At 36.8% G+C, this 20,622-nt stretch overlaps 1 protein-coding gene and 1 long non-coding RNA gene across 2 annotated transcripts in view; one reads left to right on the forward strand and one right to left on the reverse strand.

Annotated features, from left to right (window-relative positions):
- Window positions 1-20,622, reverse strand: part of LOC109064874 (protein NLRC5-like) — a 203,928-nt gene that overhangs the window by 143,059 nt on the left and 40,247 nt on the right. The window lies entirely within an intron of this gene.
- On the forward strand, window positions 10,289-11,118 carry LOC122141282. The gene is made up of 3 exons (XR_006157661.1): window positions 10,289-10,527; window positions 10,617-10,675; window positions 11,075-11,118. It is a non-coding gene; the product is annotated as an uncharacterized LOC122141282 (long non-coding RNA).

Raw genomic sequence — 20,622 nt, forward strand, 5'->3', positions numbered from 1 at the left:
GTTATGTTTAGGGGTAGGGGATTGGGTTAAGTCTATATTTTTGGGCAGTTATGTTGATCTAGGAACATGTCTTACTTGGCAAAATCACAGCGACCAACCAAACAGTGTCAGGTTAAGATGTATTTCAGACGCTTCATAATATACAGCTGTAAACGTAAAAACATAACTAAATAATTTTTTAATTATTTAAGCATTGGACATATTACAGAGGGGGGAACTGAAATTTCTGTGCAGTTTTCTATATTTTGCATTCACTTTTACAAAACAAATTAACAATTTTTATACAGCTCTGGATCATTACGTCACAATTTATTATATTAATTTCAACTTCTCCAACAATGGCTGAATATATAAATGTATGCTATTGAGATAAGTGAACTGAAATATTCTATTTAATCACAGCTGATTTATAACATTCTCTTTTGACACAAATTGAAAGACATTAAAGCAACATTCACCACATTCTTACCCAACTGTGGAGTTTCCCCGTAAGAATAAGTTCGATTTCGCATCATTAACAAAATAAAAAGAGTGATTTAAAAAAAAAAAAAATACCCCGTAATACATTATTAAATAAATAAATAAATAAATCATTAACTGTTCATTCACATGTCACTAACTGTAATCAAGGACATCTTAAACTTACTTGCAGTAGGACGGTCTTCAGCACCCAGAACTCTGTGCAGAATGCTTTCTATTTCTCCCCTTTACGACCCTTGTCATGTGGTGTGATGCCAATTCGTTTAATTACGATATTTTCTGCTTGTAGACTTTGTTCGTGGTTAAGCGTTAACTGGCCGTTTCAACATTCTCATGTTGCCTTGAAGCTCAAAAATGCAGCTCATTTGAGTCTTGAATTAAATTGTGTTAGATCTTTAGCAAGTTCATATCATTCTGTCAGCTTAATCAATTTGCCTATGAGAGGTGACGTTATAATTCTGATACAGTAGGCTATATCCTGACCAAACAGCAATGTTTTTGTTTTAATATGCGGGAACATCTGGTTGTGATTTACGGAAATGGGCGCCTCCAAATTGCTCTTTCCTAGGATCAGTTTAATAACCTATTTCACGCCATCATCTTCATTAACCTGTATTTTATATATCTATCTTTTTCCACCCATTATTTCTGAACTGCCTTCAACACTTTTGGTTTCTATTATATAAACCTCAAATGAGTCCAGCTTAACATGTGCTTGCTTTGTAAGCTTTGTGAATAATACAATAGTTTTGCAAAAACTTATTTCAAAAATAGGGAAGCAGTTTATTATAATCGTTACTGATCTCTTAAATAGATCATGTGGTCATCCAATCAGCAAAAAAACACTGGCTCCAAGGAGGGCAATTACAATTGAAATCTCAATGTGCATGCTCAAAGTGAATAATCACAAACAAATTGTGTGCAAAGAGTGCTCGGGAATAAACTGCAATAAGGTAAACTTTGTGAATGAAGGAGCAAAAACAATTTTTGTGTTACCATTTGCACCAACAGCAAAAGTCAAGTTATCTTATTTTTATAGCACTTTAATAGGCCTACAACAGTGCAGGCCTGTCCCACAGGCGGTGTGTTCAACTTGAAGCAGTGCTGTGCAGACAGATCGGTGTTTGACATTGAAGTACCGTGAGAGTTATAAATACTAATGCATGCTTTCCTATCCAATTGCAGTATACTTTGATGTTTAACACCGATCGATCTGTGTAGCACCCAAGTCAACACACATACAGATGATGCTCCAGGGCTGTACAGTGCTTTTAAAAACATTTAATGATGTTTTTGCTCCAAATTAATTTCATTACAACATCCAGTGTTAGAAATAACTTTCTTTTGTGATCTGACATGGAATCACAGAATGAGGCAAAATCATTTTATAATATTCTATACAGTGATAAAGGCTTTGTCGATTAGCATTGCATTATAAATATACATTCTGCTTATAAAAATATCCCCAAGATGTCTTGAAGAATAGAGATAGACCATTTAGTCACAATTGTATTTATTGTCTTCATTCTTCATCTGTTAAAATGTCCTATCTGCGTTTTATTCAGCTACCATTAGGCCACTAATATCTAGTGATTAATATTAGTATTTAAAGCACGTTTAAGACATTATTATTATTTTACATTGCCCTGGCATTAAATGACGATAGGCCTATACGCTATAGTAGCGATGTGATTTATTACAGACCTGAGGGAGTGAGTTACAGTCATTTTGACATGTTTCTTTCTTCTTACTGCCATAATCCATCCCTCTGTTTTTGTTCTTCTTTTGGAAAGTCATCGAATCGCAATGATGGATTTTCTTTTCCTGAACGAAGTTCGATTCAACTGCTTGTAGGTGAAATTAACTCATTTCATAACTGATGAATTTGAATTTGATAATATTATAAGGACTCAGCAGAAATTGAATTACATAATATTAATAATGTATTTTTAGAGGTGCTTTACATCAAAATTGTTTTCTCATTTATGAAGCTGCTTTGAAACAATCTGTATTCTTGTATTGACTATCATCGAAATCGTAGTGATATTAAAGTGGTATTGTATAAAGTTTAAATTAAATTAATTAACTGTTTTTTACTAATTAACATTGTTAATTACTGCAAGATTAATGTTAAATATTTTTAAGTAGGACACGGAGGCCTACATCTCCAAGATATTTGCTAAAAAGCACTTCATTTTGAAAACATCTGTTGTATATCTGACAAACATCAGAAAGTATGGAAAGCAGTTTATCATGCAATCTGAATCATAAACATCTTAAAGACATTGTATAAATGTCTAGCATTTATCAGGATCAAGCTATTGCGAATGAGCACATGCTCTAAAAAATAATACTTCTTTCAGATGAAAACATGCACATCGTGGAGATATCTAGGCTACTTAAAAGTAAAAGTTTCTAAACTCTGTACCCACTCTGTGAAACCAAGTTGTTGTTGAATGCACAACAGCAACACTTTGTGGAATGGAGAAATAAAAAATAAATAAATAAAAAAGTCAGAAAATGATATTTATGTTCCAACATGCTGTGGAACACAGAAAAGTAGAAAAAGTTGTTTAAATAAAAACAAGAACAGGATTCAAACTTACAATAAACCAATAAGGAGGTTGGAATAGATCAGATGGTATGATGTCTACCAATTGCGTGTGGACTGCATTCCATTGAATCACCCAGATCCAGATGTGAAAACTTTTCCAGATTACTATGAAAATATGAATTGTGACCCTAAATGGGACTACTCATCAGAATATTAAGAAATACACAATAATATCTTATACATTTTTTCTGTGATTATACTTATAATTTTAAATTTGACCATCATCATTTAAAAAATCATTAAGTAAAAGCAAATTTTATTATTATTTATTATTATTACTTTTATTATCATTATTGCATGAATGTTGCAGAAAATATATGTTTTAATACTAAGTCAGTAGGAGGCGCTCCATGAGGGTCATCACTCTAAAAGACCAGTTTATAATTTGAGGTTGAAGAATGATAAACTCTGACACTGTTGTGTTCAAATGAGTATTTTAGTCTGTGAAACAATGCTTGAAATAATTGTAACATTTTTTAAACATTCTGAACAGGAAACGGTATTCTGATCAAAGTGTTTTAGCGTCACAGAGCACCAACAGAGTCTGTACAGGCCCTGATCTGGAGTACATATTTGTCTGAACCAAGGCCTTCATGGAGACACCCTGGAGAAATCTATCTGATAGCAGTTCACTTGTTTGAAAACAGTATGATGAGAGCATTAAATTATGAAGCCTATGGGTGAGACTTTCCACACAGTGATTAACAATGTCACAGACTATCAGACCCATGAAATCTGACCCTGAATAATGGAGCACCACAGTGGTATCCCGAGCCCTGTCTTGTATTCACTTTTTACTTCAACGCTTCATGCAGGGCATTTCCATGGACTGTATCCACCTTTTTCCTCAACGCGGATCTAAGCCTATGGGTGAGACTTCCGTTTCATTAGCCGCTATAGGTAAATAACGAGGAGAATAACAACGTGCAGTAAACGGTAACCTGTTCTCAGTACAAACAACTGTGTTCTAAGATAACAGATTAAAATAATAATATAGGACACATCAATTGTCAATATCAAGCAGCAAAACAAATTGTTTTGTACAGCTAAAAATAGCTAGATGCAAATGAGACTGGAAGCCAGACCCATAGAATTTACAAATGGCGGCGTCCATTTTTACTTCAGGAAAAAGGCGGATAAAGGTGATGCGACCGTCATAGTGACAGCAGCCAATCACATTAGCTTTCTTTTCTGAGTTGGTATAACTGCAGACCGGAAATCTCCAAAATGGGGCGTAAACTCCAAAAGTATGCAGGATCTCCAAAATGGGGCGGGGTCTCCTTTAGCAAAGACTTTCACCATTAGCTGTGGCATCAGTCAATTGTTACTGACTTGCATTTCAAAATAAAACTTTATAAATTAAACACTGTTTCTAGTTCATTTAAAATAAAATATGCTATATAAATAAATATTCTCCATGAGCAGAGCCAAAAGCTTGTGGCCAGTGGTGTTTGGACCCAAGTTTGAACCTCTGCTTCATGATGTAAACGGGAATCACGGAAAGATTTTACTCTATCGTTTTACTCCGAACAACAGGGCTGTCCCAGGGCATGACCATCACAGGCTAGGAGGGGGTAGTGATGCTGGGTGTAACTAAAAAGATGCCATTGTGCGGTGAGTCTCATATCGCATAATCTTTTTAACTGTTTATTTCCTGAACTGAAACTTTCTTTACCACGCTATTCAGCGCCAATCCCGCCATTCAGTCAATTTCACTGGTTAAGGTAAGGTGTGGGGTAGGTTTAGGGGTTAGCATTTTTTGTTGCATAGTTTAGGAAACACTTTAACTGACACAACCAATAAAAACTTCAGAATCAGTTGTGGGGTGGAATTTGCACTGAAGTGGATTGGGGGAAAAATTGTGCATGCGTGTCATGCTGCTGTCTCTCAATGGGAGGAAGCCACGCCCTATTTTGGAGCTCCCACCCGGTTTTGGAGTTCCCGCCCCTATTTGGAGATCTCCAGGCTGCAGTTATACCCTTCTCTTCTGGTGTTGCATGATCACGATTGGCTAGAATCTGCACCAGGGTAAATGCATAAGGTGATATGATTGGCTTGAAAGTTGAAAACTTCTGCCGCGTATGCTTGGGAGCAACCAGAGCTGTTCAACGGCTCTGGGAGCAAACGCGATGCAACGGACCCACAATTCAGTTTGGCAATGCTTGACGTCACTCTGCACAGTTTGGAGGTCTGAAGCCAAAGAAGATGCTGATTTATTCAAACGACTATTTTAGTCTGTGAAATAAGGCTATAACTACTTAAAACTTTTAAAAGAGTTTGAACAGTTTTTTTTTATTTACCTTATTCCGCCCCGCCCACTTTTAATACTTTGTTTTTTCCGCATTTTGTCATCCGACTTCGGTTAAACTTATACGGCACATCCGTTAACCAGTTCAGTAGTTGTGAGATTGTTTATAGCTAGCTATATAACTGTGGCTAAATGACAAAGAACGTTAATACAGTAAATGTTACAAATTGGGAGCACGATGAAAACTTCTTAAGACTAACAGATGGTCTCAAATTGTCCCATCCATCGACACTGTTAACGTGGGTAATGTTAGATGATATGAAGAAGTGGCCAGAGGTAAGGTAACCTATATATTTAACTACTTCGTCCTGTCAGAAGGAGTTGATGGAGCAGCAAGGAAGAATGATAAAAGTACAGAGGCCTACAATTATTTACATAGTGGGAAAGTGGGTTGTGTACTGTTACACAGAGAGGGTGATTTCGTCTTTTTAAAAGCAAATGTGCACCCGGCCAGTTGAGCAGTCCAAACCGCTCGGTGTGGGTGCTGGTCAGTAAGCAGGGGTCGGTGGAGACTACTGGATGTTCGTGCATCTCTGGTGTGGGAAGGTTGTGTAGCCACGCAGCCTCGATATTATGTAAGGTAAGACTATCACACACATCATTATTATTTATTATTCGTCATAATATCTTGCAGCGATTGTGTTGTTAACAAACACTTAAGTATGTTATAAATGTAAAAGTATATTAACGTGTTTGTGACATACACAGCTGCTGCCCTGGTGACCATCATCAGACTAAGTATCTTGTCTAATCTCTTAACTGTACACTGGAGTAAGGTAAGTGAACGTTTATAAATTACATATTAGAAAAGGTGGAGGCTGGAACTTGGAAGTGAAAAACGCCTTATATTCAGGTGTGCATAATTATTAGGCAGATTTTCTTTTACTGATAAAATGAGGCAAAAAAGATTATGGGCCCTTTTTTAACAATCTAAACGTAAAGTGTAAAGCGTACGGTGCAGGTGCACTCAGGGTGTCCAAATCCTCTTTTGCTATTTTAACGATGGAAAAATGGTTGGCGCGCCCGGGCGCATGGTCTAAATGGGTTGTACCTATTCTCTTAACGAATAATGGGTGTTTTTTGGGCATAACGTGCAATAAACCAACCAGAGTCTCATCTTCCATTCCCTTTAAGATCCAGTTGTGCTCGTGCCATTACGGATTTGCTATTTACACAGCGGAATTTGGCAAGTGCAAAGACAGAACGCGTCTCCGAGATGAAACAGAGCTGCTCGTGTGCAAGTAAATAGATAGCCTAAGTCATACATGTCATGACTTATGACATGTAGGCATACATATATTTTATTAGTCTACAAAAAATTCTTATGCATTGCAATCCTTGAATTTTTAATATTTGGCATGTTTGTGTGCTGGTGTGCGTCCCTGTGTTTAATAAGCAGCGTGTACACTCTTTAAATAACAAAGAAAAAACATTGCGCCAGACTTTAGACCAGGTTTGAGCTGGTCTATGGCGCAATCTTTCACCTCCTTAAAATAGCAATGCGCCTGAACACACCTCTTTTTTAGACCAGCACGCCCATGGGCGCATAAATGGGCCCAAATGCATTTGCTAATTAAATGACGTGGCGCTGGACGGGAAAATGCGAACGGCACCGGACTGAAACTAGCAAACACACTTGCGCTGCGCCTTGTGTCGCATTGCGCCGGGTGTATTATAGGGCCCTATATATCACTTATAAAAGATTAAATGCAAAATTAATAGTTATTAAGATTGATGTGTTTTGGAATTGGTAAAATATACTTGGGAAAAAAATATGATCAGAAAAATCAATTTGCCTAGTAATTCTGCACAGTGTATATGCAAAATGTAAGGTAACGGTAAGATTTGGTAGGTGTACTGTACATTAAGTGTAATATTAAGTCTAATCAATGAATAAGGTAGGTAAACGTCATGTGTGATAATAATGGATGATTCTGAAATAACTGTGAAATCTTTGAAATGTATTTTAAGTTTGCCATGTTCTGTACAGGGCTGAAGGCCTGTAAGCTGCTCATCTGGGTTCCATCACAGCAAGTTCTGTTACATGTCCCATACAATGAGCATTTATGTGCCAAGACTGTAGCTAGACTAAAAACGTTTTATTTTAAGTATATGCATCCTCGTGTCAGATGAGTTTCAGGCAGGCTACCATTTAATTTCCATATGTAATAAACCAAGATGGAACTAACTTGCAATCTTGACATGACTTATTCCTTCAAATCAGAGATTAAAGATAAAAAAGATAAAATTAACATAAAAAAAAAAAAAAAACTATTCACAGCAGGTAATGTCTGGTGACTTTCAGCAAGATCAGGGGCATATGGATCTGATCAACCTCACAGTTGTCCACTGCATCACTGCCGGTCATCTATACATCTGTGGAAAAAATTTTACATGTTTACATTAGTACTTAAAATATATCATGAGAATGAATATATGATGGGACCCATACTTAGAACAGTGTGTGTGTGTGTGAGAGAGAGAGAGATGCATTAAAAACAAAACAGTATACACACTCTAACTGTAGTGTTCAAACGTGGGTCAATATCTGAATGAGAAATGTAGCTAGCTGGCCTGCTATCACCTACAATCTCTGTAATTTACAGGAATAATGTGAGCTATTGAAATATACCATAATATCTGGTACTACCGTAAAAATGAAATAAATAGGTGGACAATGGTGATCATGGAAAATTTGTTGTACTTCGTTAACTTCTCGTTACTGATCTTAAATGTATTCATAGAACGGACTTCATAAATCTAATGTTAGGCGAACAAGCACGTAGCTAGTTAAGGTTAGCTTACCCGAATCTGACAACCTTTTCACCCCCCAGCGTGACTTCTTTACCGGAACATCGTAGCCGAGCCATTTCTCGGGGTGAGGGTGTTCTTCAGTCGGCCTCCCATCCATGAAATGGTATGAACACACATAAGAGTGCTCTTAAAATCTATCCAAATCAACAACCTCCACAAATTCCCCCATTCTCTTCTCTTCTTTACGTGGTGGGTGTAAATTGTAAAGTGCAGCACAACACTCCGACCGCTTCACATTGTGTTCGTTACATCGTTGGTGCAATTGTTTTTTTAATATAATTATTATGCAGCCCCTATCTGAGCATATAATACTTGACATATTTGCATTCTGTTATCTAACCACTAGCTTAGGTACGTCAGGCCCCTTAGCCAGAAGTAAGATGACAAAACGAGCGCCTTCATCCATTGTTGCCTTGGAAAATAATGGAATATTCGTCTTTGCTCTGTTTGTGACTGCTGTTGTGAGATCAACATCTGTCTGTTACTGGCATTGGTTTTAAAAGTTTGAAGGCCAGAAATAGACTGTCAACTTCTTCTACAGAGTGTTGCTTCTGTGTGAAGTGAGAAGAGAGAGAGAGAGAGAGAGAGAGTCAAACATTCAATAAGCTACTGTGGAAAATAATGTACCATGCCTTGCCATACATGTCAAGACTAGGGTATATTTGATTCCATCACTATCATTTTAAAATTTCTTTATAAAAAAATAATGATGTGGTTTTGTTTGCTGGAAATGACAGTCATATATATATTTCTGCAGGGAGTTGTTGCACATTGGCCCTTAAAGTGTCAAATGTTTAGGCAGTGTGAAATGACAAGCCTCAGAAATGAATAAGAATTCATGAAATAGTGCTACTTATGATCTTATCAACAAATGTATGAACTTTGGCCAGGTGCCATACAAACATCAGTAAAGTGAATATATTTCGATGCCATAGTTATTACAGATATTGTTTCTAAAATATAACTGGTTAAAACCTCAGGACATTGGCATTAGAAACAACTGGAGACATCTCAAAATGTACCATTGAAAGATCCCATATGTATATTAACTATTTTGGTCACGAAAATCAATTTATTACATAGATTTCATAAATTTGTGGCAAACAAAATAATCATCTCTACTTTCATTGTGGCAAACAAAATAATCTGTTCTACTTTCACTTTCATTTTAGCGTGATTTTGGATGGAGTGTGTCAATTAACGGCGGAAGGGAGTTGTATTTAAAGGGAGCGTGTCATACCTGAAAGGGAGGCGTCATCCGTTTGTTTGCACATGAGGATCGCCCGTATGAGAGATGGTTTACGGTGGAAAGACGGCTGCGTGTCAATCAGCTGTTTCATGGGTATGATGTCTGGTGCGTGACTGAAGCATTGCACTTCCAGACCAACTGTGTCATGAGCAGTCCTGAAGACAAGGCAAAAAACCGCTTATCCACCTATCTTGGTGTCTGGTGACCCGCGATACTCATTGGGGCCTTCAATACCTGCAAACGTGGGTGACGGGATCGGTTTCTGGCACGGGCACGGATTTCGAAGACCAGAGACCGCTAGTGGGAACGTGTGGTCATTGCTATTTTTTTTTTTTTTTTTTTTTTTTTTTTTTTGTCCATTTCGGTTTTCTGTGTTATTATGATTTTGAACATATGGAAGAATAAATATCCTGATGACCTTTAGTCTGGGATTATTATTATAATTTGTTGTGTAACAGGTGGTTATTTTCCTGCTATCCTGGGTTAAGTTAATTTTTGACAGGTTTAATCCATCCTGACGTTTATGGTCACGCTCACGAACTGTGGCACACACAGCATTATTCTCCCAGACTGAAGAAGTTCGCGCGTGAAGCATCTTGACGTTTATGGTCACGCTCACGAACTGTGGCACACACAGCATTATTCTCCCAGACTGAAGAGTTTCTTTGCCACCGAGTATTTACAGATATTTAAGTGATTTTATCTCAAGTTATATTGGAGAGAATGTTGCACACACTTATTTTGTTCTCTTTGAGTTTGTATTCTCTGGCTGGTGAGTTATAAACATGTGTTTATGTTGTCTTTACTTCAAGTAGGGTGATCATGTACTATTGAAATCGTTTAGAGGATTTAAATGAGCTGCTATTAATCTTGTTATCCAGGTGTCTGATACATTCACTTGCACTTATGTCTGTCTCTCTTTAGCCGTTGCTGCAGCACAACTTTCAGCTCCTCTGTTCCTCAGTGAATCTGTGATAGTGCTGATCTCAGCTGCTGCTGGATCTCTGGTGTATATGGTTTTGATTTGGATGTTTTGTGTGTGCAGGGGACACAAAAAGGCAGGTAGGTGCACTTAAAACTTAACCATCTGCAAAACAATGTGTATTTTTATGAATCAACAAAATACATATTTTGACTGAACATCATTTCAGCTCAGACCCATGAATATGAGATTCCTCAATCACTCCACAAACAGATTGGACAAATGACGGTAAATGTTAAATACTATTAAATACCAAATATGTTTAACAAGTTTGTGAAATAGCATGCCGTATATGATGTTATTATATTCCAAATATATCATGCTTCCTGTGCTAACTGTTGTTATCTGATGTTGAACATGTTTGATGGTTTCTACAGTTGTTTTGTGATTGCTTGCTGGTATTAAAATGTTGATACATGTCCATTCTAAAATTAGATGATAAAACTCCTAAAAGTATAAAAGACACAGAGACTCCTCCATTACAATACAATACAATACATATGTTTTTTAATCATTTTGTGCAAGAAACACTGACTCATAATATTCAATTTGCACATTTGTTTGCTAATGATTCTCAGGTGCAATGCTTATAAATAATTATGATCTTTGTGTTTGTGTTTCTTACAGGAATCTGAAATGACAGAGGTAGTTTACACATATAACAAAACAGAAAAACTAAAATACACACCATTAATATTTTACCACACAAAACATTCACAAACATAAAAAAACTAACCCACACACAATAACATACAAAGCATTGAATGACACACACACTCATATACAAAGCATTGAATGATATTATAACACAGCGGGGGATTTATTTCTGATTTTGTCAAATAAAATGAGTCATATATAAGACCAAAATCAAAGTATTGAATCAGCCATTGACTGAGCTTATTTTTGTGCCAATCAGCCACTGTGCACACACACACACACATACTTAAAAGACAGATCAGTCCTTCTGCAAGATTTGTGGATGATTAAAAAAAAAATTCAGTAAAATGCTACCTTGTTAGGTTTATTGTTTATTATAATCTGTTTGGCAACATTCTGTACCATTTTACTTTTTGAGTTATTAAAATAAGATGTTTTTTGTTAGAAATAAATTATTAATTTTGTTAATAATCAGTTAATTTAAATGTTAATTAAAACATGAGAAACTCCTATCAACATGAAATGTGCTTTTCTGTTTTAATGAACTGAAGTAATCTTGGCATCATGCAAAGTCTCTCGAAATCGAAAAGTAAAATCCTTTAACCCATAAACATATATGCACAAACCATCAACACATTCATTTGCAAAACATGTTTTTATTTCCACAATGTGAACTGGGAAAAAAATAAAAAATTAAATTAAACCTTTTTTTTTTTTTTTTTTTTTTTTTTTTTTGCAGATTAAAAGAGGACTGTTATCTTCTGAATCTGAATGAGATGTCTTAAGTCATACTTAATTAATGTAATTAATATTAATTTATTCATACTTATTTCAGGTACTTTAGGTTTTATTTATTTGGTTCATGTTTAAAAGCACTCCATTGTTGCTTTTGAAGTTGTTATTAATTGTCCACATATATTTTTTAAAAATAACAAAAATTGTTGCTAGGTGTTTTTTTTTATAAATAAATAAAATCCTAGGGTAGTCTGAAAAGGCAACAAAATTGCTAATTTGGCAACATTGCCTGAGCGTGGCCTAATTGACTCATCAGATCATAATTTAAATCACAGGCACATTAAAACTTAACCTTATTTGAACAGTTTAGCCTTGCCCCACTAAGCCCCGCCCCTTATCGTCACCACTGCTGCTTAGGATTGGCAGACCGAGCCCCGAGACTCCGCCCAGAAACAAAGTTCAGATACACTGAAGAGAGTGAATTAGAGGCTAAGAGTGAATTGCCATAAAATTACCGAAAAGACTTTACCGGTAAATGCAAAAATGCACTATTCACAATTTTACTGATAAAGCACCATTCACACATCCATTTCAAAATACTGGTAAATTTGGTGACATCATTAAACAGAAATGGCCTCTTAAAAGCTGTGCCTCCCGATGTTGTTATTAAACATGGAGGGGAAAACTCGGTCAGTGTTTTTGTTGATGTTTTTATTTTTTGTGTCAAACGTTCACACTCATGCAGTGCTTTTTGCCCAGAAACTTGTACACAGGGCCGTCGCAAGGTGGGTGAGAGGCCCTCTACAATTTTGTGTGTGTGGGTCATAGGCGGAGTTTAGGGCAGGGGGTTGTCTGGGGTTTTGGGGGCACTTACTCTCCAGACGAGAGCAAATCATGATTTTGTCTGAGCTATGAATAAAATATAAAAATGAAATAGTTTAAATCTTCTCATTTTATTTGTATTATCTTGTTATTTTAGTGGATATAATAAGTAGCCTACATTTTGGGCAAAATTAATTTCTATGACATTTAAGCCCCATCCTTGTGAGCCGCAATTTGTCATCATGATTCTTAACTTGTCAACAGGCTACATGAGAGGACTCTTTTTTCATTATTTTCCTGCTTTAGCAAGTTAACTGAATAATGGAAACTCGTTGTACATTTTAATAAACCAGAGAATAAAAATGTGTTGGACTGAGTCACTGATTTCCACATAAAGCATATTTTTCCCCCTTATCACAAAACAGCTTATAGCCTACTACTGTTTCAGCTATTAAAATGGTTCAGTTTTGTATGTACTGTCAAAGTGATTATATTTCGTTTTTTTTTTTTTTTTTTTTTTTTTTTTTTTTTAATTAAGTTAATTTAGAAAAACGTTCGGAGCATTTTTATTTGTTAAATATAAGTTTTTGTTTTTTAAAGTAACGACCAAGCGGCCAGTGACAGACAGTGAGTTGATCATAGCCTGTTTGAACAATTTAGCATTCTCAAATCATTATGACTTACCTAAAATAAAATCTATAGATATAAAACAGTTCAAGCATATAAGAATTTTTAAACGTTAAACCTAGATAAATGTGCGCTATATCCAATAGTTTGTGCAGTAAGTTTGTGTCAGTGGATACGCCGTCATTTTTGCTCATAAGAGTAATACATCATTCATAACTGTAAAGGGTCTACTTTTTTGTGTGCACTTACAATATCAACAAAATATTGTGCTTTTATAAAGTAAAGAAAACAAACATGATGTGCTTTCTGCCGTCTTGTCTGGAACAGGAGCGCTTCACAGAAATGAATATATGCGTCACAGACATAATAAATATAACTATACGGAGCTTTAACATCTCCTTCCTATTTTCCCCTGACCCATTTATGGTAATTACTTTTACTGTTGCTTTGCAGCTAGCTTAAGCAAATTTCATGCATTTTTGTACACAGAACTCTTTAGCTGAGCTGCTGCTGCAGGACACTAAACACCATCGAGTCACTCTTGACAGTCGTGGCAGCACGGTTTTGTGTTGTTTCCACCAGCGCTGCAATTTTTTTCATCACTAAAACAGGCCCGAGACCTGGCTCGCGTCTGAACTAAGATGTGAAAATTGGCCCGTAGTCCGGCCCGAGGGGCGTAAAAAAGTCGGGGTGAAATGCAGGGCTCTAGACCAGAGTAAAAGTTTAACTTTTACAACTTTTTGTCATCCTAACAACAAACAGCTTTACTGATTCTTATGATGTCTATTAGCTATGACTATTTTAGTCTTTCAAAGGACAAAATGGGTGGAAAAACAGTAATAAAAATTAGACATAAACGACATAAAATGCAGGCCAGGAATGAGGCCCTCTAGAGGCGCGAGGCCCTTGTGCAGTCACACACTTGGCACAGCCCTTGCGACCGTACTGCTTGTACATGCCAAGCAGGCCATTTTTTTTTTTATTGCGTGAAAAAATCCCAGGTTGTGGGTTGTAGTTATTTGGGCTTATGTTTTTAAATGTGGTTGCTTCATAAAATCTGACAAGCAACTTTCTTTCTTTCTTTACATTTATGTTCGCTGTATTCTCCAGTGCATTAATTAACACTTTGCCTGCTTAAAGTTAATAGCCAATCACTACAACAATATGTGCCATAGCATAATTTGTCAAACATTCCACTCCTCATTGGAGAAAAATCACATTCAACATGATGGCACATGATGCTGTAATCCAAACGATGATAGCAACAGATGTAATAAAGGAGTGTGATGTCTTTCATTTATAAGGTAAATTTTTCATTTTTGCAATGTTTTTGTAATGTATTAATTATCACAAGCTAAACATTTTTTTTTTTTTAAATAGTAGCCCTGTACTAACAGTATATACATTTGGTTCAAATTATTAGGCTGTATTTTATTAGGCTATACAGCTCAATGATACAAATTCTCTTGTTGATACAAATGTTAGGTGTTAAAAGGGGCTAATGTCTACACATATAGCTACTTTATAAGACAACATATACATAATGTATCATGACATTCCCTACAACCTTACAGAATTCTGATGTTCTGAATGTTACTCTCTCTCTCTCTCACATGTTCTCTGGCCTAATTGCCATGCAAGGTCAGATAAGAGCATCTTGACACTTCACCCACAAATAACTCTAAAATAGCTCATGCGTTAGGGCTCTGGGTGCTTCTAAAATAACCAAACTTAAACCCAAATCCAAATGTTGAAGTTTCACAAACATAAAAAAACACAAACATATTCCTAAATATCAATAAAAATAAAAAATGTTATAGAAGAGGCCAGGGGTTTTTTGCTGGACTTTCTGTGGACTTTCAGATGAGAAAACTGAGAAGACGCTATCAGTGTCTCGTTTTCATTCTAACATTAATGTGTTATACCAACCAAAAATGTAGTAAAATTAAACAAAGCCGATGAAAGGCATTATAATGTTCAGTAGAGACTGATATTGGACTGCTGTCTCAAAAGTGACATAAAACATACCATAAACTTAATAACCAAAGAACTTTACAGACTCTGAAAAAAAAAAAAAAAAAAAGCTTCTTTACTGAAGTCTGAAGTCTAATTTCAGCTTGATGTCTTTGAAATAATTGATGTTATGTTATTTCCTCAAGCTATATTTGTTAGCTATAATTGTACATCATGAAATTTTATTTTATTATTTAGTAATAATAGGTCTCATTTACATAGTGTCTTTTAGCCGTTTTTTTTTTTTTTTTTCAGCAAGGAAAGGAACAACAAATAACTTATCATGAAAACCAGTGGCTGTGGGGAGTATTTTACAAAAGTGATTAAAGTTAATCTGTAAACATTATTTCATGTGTGAAGTAAAAAATAAGATAGTATTACAGTAAAAATAAATCAATCCATTAGCTGGGTTAAATTAACCCATTATGCCAATATAAATAAACAAAAAAACAAGCAAAATAAGAATAAATCAAAATTAATCCAAAATGTGTTGCGTCCAACATTTACCCAGCCCTTGGGTTAAAAATAACCCAAATTGGGTTATTACTAAAGCATTTGTCTCTTTGCATCTTTTGTGTTTGTGTTTCAGAAAGAGGAAGATAAAGTGGCGTACGCAGGTGTTGTCATGAGACATTGATCAAATTCTCTTTGATGAGATTCCTCACAAATTATGTTCTGTTCACTATATAACAATGTCTTTTATTTGTGTTGTGTGGTGTTAAGATTTTTAAGATAAAATAACTGTATCCTTCTATCTTAACATCTGATTTAAATTAAAGGTTAAAATGGCAATGTAAACAATTGTTCCCTGGTGTAAGATTAAAGGCCAAAACCTCTATGTAGTAACCAGTTTAAAGCTCAACTATGGTCTTTATGAAAAATTGTATTTAATTCACATTTGTGCACTCTTTTATCCAAAGTGAACACAACAGAGAAAGCATAAGAGCCAACAGTTTTTCTTGTGTGCAAACCCAGTTTATTATAAAGATACATTACAAACAATCTAGCACCGAGGAGACGTACAGAGAAAGAAGATTAAAATGAATTAATACTAGATACCCAGCAAGCAATTTTGCATTTAAAAGACGAAGCCATCCAAAACACAGCCCTGACCTCTAGGTTAAAATAAACAAGGCAAAACTTGGACTGTCAGTGAAAATTTATTTGACGTCTAACCATAGCACAAGAATAGACTAGGACAACTAATTAATGACTACATAATTTTTTTTAAAGGTTACCTCATGTCTCATTCACCAGTGAGAAAATTTGTATAATAAACCTTCACAACCTGCTTTCAGACAGCCGCTGATCCAGAGAGAGCAGTGCTCATTGTGTAAGCTTTATGTTTGAAACAGCTTTATAAACAGTCTACAGTAGGCTATATTTCTGTGTTGCAAATATTAAATAACGAAAGTGTTGGGATAAAATTTTATATGTTGCGGCTGCCGTGAACAAAACGAGTAACTGACCTTAGGGACTAATATTATGCTTCAAATAAAGATTGTATATTTTACATTATGCAACTATGTGGCGACCAATGACTGTTAAAATGTATTTGATGTCATTCATTCAAAAGATTCGTAAAAAAAACTCTGGATGAAATAAGTCTTCATTTATTTATGAATAATAATGAATTCATATATTAAATTAAAGGGGTACTATTATGCTTTTTCACTTTTTCAACTTTAGCTAGTCTGTAATGTTGCATGTTGTGCATAAAAAAAGATCTGCAAAGTTACAAAGTCCAAAGTCCACTTCAAAAGGAGATATTTTATTTAACAGAAATCACTTTTCAAAAACTACAACGAACGACTCGTTTGGACTACAACGCATATTTTCCAGGATTTTGTGCTATCACAAATAGCGACAAATGGACGAGACCCCAGTTTGAGCTTCGCACTAGAGAAGACAATGAGTAAGCATCACAATGTCGAGACGCTAGTGTTCCCAAGACAGACGAAGCTTAGAGGAAACATAATCATCTGGGTTTAAATCATGACTCAAATTGATTTGGTTTTTACGCAATATTTAAACTGGAAGCTCGCAGCAGGCAGCGGCAGGCAGGCAAGAGGGCAGGACATTTCCCTGACCAGGCGCCGAAAGTGGCAGGAATCACAACACACACTGGCCCAGCTAACCAATCACAGCACATTTTGTATTCCAGAAGGCGGGCCTTCATTTGATACAGGAACTATTCCAGCAGTTCATGCCAGACTGTGGAGAGATGTGTTGTAATAATGTAAAATATGTGAAAAATAATGTGTTTTTTGAACAACCTAGTATGAGAGCCTTTTCTAGTACAATCTCTGTTGTATGTAACATTAACCACTCTCATTAGCATATATGGTCAGCCAGAAGTCATGCAGGATGAATTTTTCCACTCATACTCTCCCTTTAATCATTCATTGATCAATAAAACATAAAAAGAAAAATTCATTACTACTGGATTATATTTTCACTACACTCTTAACATTATATGTGCTCTGGAAGCCGGGCTAAACTAATAATCAATGTTATTGCATTCCTGACATGAGTCAGACCCTCAGTCACCTCCCACAGATTCAAAAACACAAATTCAAAATCAAAAAATTACACTCAAGAACAACAAACATATCTTCGAAATAAAGCAAACTTGCTATTACATCACATTTATACCCTTCATCTCTGATTTTCGCATAAATGATCACTCTCTTAAGTTTGTGAAAGAAGTTAGAAAATATAAGAAAAATAAGACTTTTTGTTTGGGGATAGCCCCTATTTTAAGCAAGCAAACAGTATAGACTTAGATGGGCCTAACCCTTACTAGTCATTTTTCAGAGATTCTCATCACTTTTTATGCATTTAACACATTTCACTGTAGCTTCCGCTACTGGTTGTCTCTTCATCAGCAGTTTTCTCCCTACCAAATCCACATGATAATATCTTTGTTGTACACATTCAGGTTAACTATTTGATGTGAAACACTGGACTTCACCAGTCTCTGTACTGAGCTGGATATGAACTGGAAAGATACATGGTAAGCATAATAGCAGCAAAAAATCCTACCGCTACAATTGGTAACATAGTGTTGCATTGTGCCAATATCCCCATCCTCCCCATTACAAGCCTGTCAGCCATTCTGCCCATACATTGTGTGCGCCAGGCTCTTTTACTTGCCATTCTCATGTGGGCTTATGATATTGGTAACGCGACGCTATAGTCTGAATATGATTGTGAGCAGGCTGACCCAACTATGATGCTGATATTTGTTATCTTTTCACTTGTGCTCAGGCTGCTTTGATGCTGTTTTTCAGTCTTGACCTTGCTCTTCTGCTGATAAGGGTGCTTGATGTTTGTGCTGGATTTTTGCCTTTGTTGACGTGTGCCTTCAAAGTTTACTCCCTCCGCTTCCTCTCCTCCTGAGATGCAGGTGAAACTTTTCTCTCAGCAGGCTGGCGCTGATCCACGTTGCTCTTCCCGCTACCTTCACAGCCGCAGAGTGGTCAGGAAGCACCTGGAATGGTCCCAGCCACCTTTTCGCCTTCTCCAGCTCTTTCTCCTCAGGTCTCGTATCACCACGAAATCTCCTGGTTTTAGGTCATGTAAACGGAGTTTCGTAGCAACTTTTCCCTGAGCAGCTTTCATCTGCACACAGACATTAGACAACAGAGAAGACATTTCTTTGCAGTAACTCACCATGTCATGCTCACACACCTCCGTAGATGGCAACTGTTGTTCACCCCCTTCCATTCCTATGAATGGTGGTTTACCAAAGAGAATTTCAAAAGGGCTCAGGTTCACTCTGGACCGCTTTCTCATTCTCATGTACATGAGAACGATCGGGAACCCCTTTGTAAACCACAATTCTTACATTTGCATAATCATTCCCCCTTTCGATGCGTGGTCTTTCCCATGCATCGACTTTGCATAGTGAGGAAAGAAGTGTTTAGGTAAACAAGGCTTGGCCATCTTTGCTTCATCCATACTCCATCATCTCACCACCCTCACGTTTCACACTGCTTCCATTTATCTTCTTTTTCTTGCCCCTGAGGCAAATGTCGTGCAAATGTCCTGTTAAGATGATGAAGAAATGTCAGGTTATTTTCAGATAACAAAGTACACTCTTGATGCCGTTTGTTCGCTGGAGATGCCGCGGCCTTTCGCTTTTCGCTGCATCTGCTCTGGCGTTTCCTGTAGATACAAAATCTTTGTTATTTGTATGTGCTGCATTATTTACAAATGGCTATCTTTCTTGGCAGCAAAAATAGCATCCAGCAGATCTGCTACAAGAGGTGCGTTTAATATTGGTCGCCCATCTGACTTCAAAAAATTTCCTGGGTTTCCACAGCGCACCTAAAATCATGAGTAACCCCAAAATGCATAACGCCAGTTCAGTAAATCGTGACGCATCTGTCTGTCATTAGTTTGCATGCTTTCAGCACGCCACAAGCTCAGCTGCTTGGGCTGAATAATGTGATGGCAACGAGCCCGAAGTCACAACATCAAATTCAGTCGTTACAGCATAGCCAACCTTATTGAGGCCTGTTTGTGGATCTTTAAACGCCGAACCATCCACAAAGAGGACATTTTCACAGTTTTCAAGTGGCACATCAGGAAAGGTCAGCACGTGGTGTACACTTGTTCGAGTGTTGTTAAACAACACGATGCTTCTTCCCCATCCCTCCCTCTGTCGGAAGGAGAGTAGCAGCATTCAAGGTTGTGCATCGCTTAACAGTGATATTAGGTATATCAAGTAAGATAGTGTGGTATCGTAAACCACTGAGCTGTCGGAGCAAGTGTGCTGTTTTTTGTTCTTGCAAAATCATGGACACCCTGAGGCACCATCAATGTCAAGGGTCAGAATAACCCACAAAATTCTCTAGACGCCAACACGCCTGTTCAGCAGCCGCCACTGCCCTCAGACAGTGCGTAGGCAGGCCTGCTGCGTAACTGGATCTAATTTACTTGAAAAAATATGCCACAGGTCTCAGTCTTGCCTCCATGATAAGTTGCAAACAGTACAGAAGTCATAAACCCATTTTTCTCATCCACCATCTGAACAAAAGGCTTTGTTGCGGCCCGCAGTCCCAGAGTTGCTTAAACAGACAGCTGAACTTTCATGTTCAGGAAATGCCTCTTCCCGCACTCTCTGTCCACTCCGCTAATCTGTCACATGACTTCAACCCCTTCCTGTTGTTATTAGGCTGTCTTTCCCTAGAGGCTGCTCAAGAATCGCATAATTTGGAATAAATGTTCTGACAGTAGGAACACATTCCCAAAAATGAAAGCATTTGCTTCTTTGTGAGTGGTTTCGCATATTTTACTAGCTTTAACCCTTTTTC

Source organism: Cyprinus carpio, chromosome B21 (genome assembly GCF_018340385.1).
Source record: "Cyprinus carpio isolate SPL01 chromosome B21, ASM1834038v1, whole genome shotgun sequence".
In the NCBI taxonomy this organism is placed as follows: Eukaryota; Metazoa; Chordata; class Actinopteri; order Cypriniformes; family Cyprinidae; genus Cyprinus; species Cyprinus carpio.